Source organism: Octodon degus, unplaced genomic scaffold (assembly GCF_000260255.1).
Source record: "Octodon degus isolate 3935 unplaced genomic scaffold, OctDeg1.0 scaffold00012, whole genome shotgun sequence".
NCBI lineage: Eukaryota > Metazoa > Chordata > Mammalia > Rodentia > Octodontidae > Octodon > Octodon degus.
In genome coordinates, this window is record NW_004524588.1 from 8,435,576 (window position 1) to 8,439,798 (window position 4,223).

Below are 4,223 nucleotides of genomic sequence, written 5' to 3' on the forward strand. Positions count from 1 at the left end.
AAAATAAAAAAAATAAAAAGTCATGTCAAAGTTTCTTTTCTGTGCTACTAGGGAATTTGTGGTTCACCTACCCTTCAGAGTGGTAGAGGATACTTAACATTAATTACTGGCATTAGGATTACCTCAACATCCTTTGGAAAAATTTTGCTTGTTCAAATAACTGTGACCAATTGTGAGTAAAATATCTTCCACTTGAAATGGCTAATGTAGTCTTTGCTTTCCAGATTGTCGATTACTCATTATTCTAATTTTGCTTTTCATCTCCTCAACTCTTATTTTTCAAATACTGCCTTAGAATCACTGACTGGGGTGATTGACCCCAATTTTCCATGGGAAATTAGATTAATGGTACATAATTGGTGCAAGTAGAATTCTGTATTACATTCATAGGCTTTTCTGATAATTTCCCCAAACTTCTAAACAATACTAGAGTTAATGGGTATAAAGTGAAAACCAAACAAATAAAATATGGAATAGACAAAATAATAATAAATATTACACCATCAGTTACAGCTTTGTGACAAGTTAGATGCAAAAATCTCGTAGAAATTGCTTTCATTTTGTTCCTGCTTGATATATATAAAAAGAATATATGTATATATTCATATATATTAAAAATATATGTGTGTGTTTATGCAATAAGTTTTGTTGCTACATTTTTAACTGAGTGTACATTACAAAATATTCATGTAGATTTCTGCTCAAAGCTGATAAAAATACCAGCACCTTAGTGAAGACTCTTAGGATAAAATGCCTATTGTAATTTTTTAAAAGTATTTAGTACAGGGTCTACAGGGTCTCACTACACAGATCAGACTCATAGTGATCCTGTTTTCAGCCTTCCAAGTCCTGGAATTATAGGCACTCGCCACCATGCCCAGTATCAGTCACTGTCTCAGCGCGCCCCGAACATGGCTTACCAAGGATCGAACCTCGGTTCCTGCTCCTACCTAAGCAGGTGCTTTAGTCTGCTGAGCTATCTGGCCAGCCCTGCCTGTTGTAATTTTGCATCTTAAATTTTTTCTAAAGACTGTAAAACTGTCTTCATTTCTATGAAATGGTTGTGCTTTAGAGGAAGAAAGCTTTAAGCTATTAATCGTGTATAGAAACTTGCATATGCCTTTGGAGATTAACGAGTGTTGAGTACCGACAGGGCTGAACTGAGGGGAATACTACAATCTCCAACTCAAACCCTCTATATTTCTCAAAGGTCTCCAACTCAAACCTTTCTTATATTGGAACTGAAAGAAGTTAACTTCTTTGACATCTGTGTTCCTATTATAATGGTGGAAAACATTACAGGGAGATTTACTGACAGTCAAGTAGACCCGTTTCTAGTCCTGTGAGTACTGACTCAGAAACAGAGGACACTTGCGAGATATCTAGATTTCTTTAGCATCCATAGTAGAGCTCTCTAGAAAGATAGAATCAGTACAAAGCATATAATAGATATATGAGGGAGTATTTATCAGGAGAAATGGCTCACCCTGCTATGACATCAGAAAACCTGCAGCAGAAAACTGCCTTTAGCTTTGTCAACAGGCTAAAGCTTTGAGATGCTCAGCCCAAGTTCAATTTGAGCCAAAAAAGCCTGAGGGTCCCGGGGGTGAGGAAGAGAGATGCAGATAAGTCCTACAGTCCTACAGTCCAGAAAGCCTGGAGATGTGCGTGTCACAGGAGGGTGTGAGTGTGCCTCACCTCACAGAGAGATTTGCTGCTCTAGTCTTTCCCAGCCTCCAGCATACTTGAAGAACCTGCTCGCGTTGAGGGCTGTCTTCCCTACCCAGTCAGCACAAACTCTTAGCATTCAAAATCACTCTCACAGCCACAACCCAAAATAACACTTCTTCAGTTTTCAAGACATTTCTTGATCTATTCAATGCAGTTCACCATCCAGTGATTTCTGGTATACACTTGCATTTGGACTATTGATTATCAAGGATTTACAATATCTACTATCATTTCTGCCTTATTTTACTAGTATGGAAGAGAAAAGGTTTTCTAAAAATATTAGTAGTATTTCTTACTATTGCTTATATACGCACGACTTAATGTAAGTAGGCAAAATTATTTTTTTAAATTTATATCAGTGGGTTGGGGAGATAGTTTAGCAGCATAAAGCACCTGTCTGGCAAGTGTAAGATTCTGAGTTCAATCTGGTACCACACATTGATAGACAGATAGATACATAGATAGATAGAGATATAGATCTCTCTCTCTCTCTCTCTCTCTCTCTCTCTCTCTCTCTCTCTCTCTCTCTCTCTCTCTCTCTCTATATATATATATATATATATATAATATATATATATATATATATTATATATGTATATATAGATAGACAGACAGACAGATAGATAGATAGATAATGAGATACTGGATGATTTTGTATTTACTTATTTTGCAACATGTTCTATTTTTTTTTCTTTTTTTGGCGGGGGGTGCTGGAAATCAAACTTAGTATCTCACACTTGCAGGGCAGTCTTGTATCACTGAGCTATATCTTCAACCCCTATTCTAAATATTCGGTAAAAGACCACCTCACCTCTATAACCGCAAAAATTACAATAGTTATAACATCATGTTAAGTGTTAGAAATCACAGTGTTCCCTGTTTTCCAAAGGTCTAAGCTCTCTAGTAATTATTTATAAAATATCTAATATACATAATTTGCATTGAAATTACTTGTGATATCTGTTATTTGCAAAATATCGGATTTCTCCATTGAGCCAGTTTCTTTATATTATGGCCAGATATATGAATTTTACAAGTACTAATGCTATTCCTATGTATGTCTTGGTTTTGATATGGTCCTGTTTCTGGTTGCCCAATTCCTGCTTATAACCACATATGTAGATAATCTTACAAAAGAAGTCTCACTGTGGACCTGGCATTTTATAGAAAAATGAGAACAGTGGATGGATTACCAGTGCACCTCCATATCCACTAGTCACCTTACTGGAAGGTTTTTATTCCTCTTGTAAACACTGCTATATAATATTCACATTGTATCACACATTCTCATGTGATGTATTAGTCTTTAATTCCACCATGTATTTGGTTCTAACAGTTAAACTATTTGTACTCCGATGAACAGTTCTATTTGTTTCCATTCATTATTATGTCATTGTAAGTATACAAGTAAGTAAAACTTGGTCCCTTTTATGTGAAAATAAAATGGAATTGTTAAGAAAGACCACAGGAGTGTTCAACGTGCTGCTACAAAATTGTGCATTAAAAAGACTAAAACTTGAAGATCTTAACACCTAGAATAGTGCCCACATTTGATTTTTAATTGTCTTGAAACTCTTGTTACACATTTAAACTAGTTTGAAGAAACTTGATATGAGTATTGTTTACACAGAGACAAATATATAAAGAAATCATAAAGTACATTGAACTAAAAGTTCTGAGCATTTACCTCAAAACACTAACTTCAAATGTGATTTTAAAAAAATATCTATTTTAATATTTTCATTTTCACTCAACAAACTAAATATATATACAAATGCAAAAGCACTGGATAAGGGAATTCTGTGATATTTCCAAGAAGATTTCAGTATCAAATATTGACCAGAAAGTTATGGGCAGTCTTAGAGGCTCTTCTTCTGATTTGGGATCCAGATTAAGTCAGTTTTGGCTCAGGATCAGGCATATAGACAGTAGAGATAATATAATATTTTAGGAAAAACTTTCTTCTAGCTTAAAATTCTATTTCAGAAGTAAATTCCATGACTGCTGGGAGAAAAACAATCACTACAGGGCTTCTTTATACATTTTTTCTAATTCCAGAAATAGAAACTCAAAATTTTAAAAGCAAAAGACTTCTTAGAGATGAAATTTCAATTCAATACAGATGGCTTTTGTAATTATTTATGAGACAGTGCTATCTAAGGATTTTTGTTGTCAGGTATTTTAAGATTACATAATGAACTTCATTTCGGATTCTTTAACAAATTAGAACTCGTTTCAAGTTCTTTCTCTTTCTCTCTCACAATCACACATACACTTTCTGTTTGCACATATATCACATGATTTTTAAATTTCAAATTTAGAAAATGTCACTGCTTTTGCCTTATTTTCAGAAGTTGAACACTTATTGCATTTTAAAAATTAGAGACCATAATAAATAAAAATTTGAAATCTTCTAATAGACATTCACGATTTTAAGCAAAAAATAAAATGGCAAAATATGACTACAGTCCCAGCCCAGGTGCAGAGTGGGC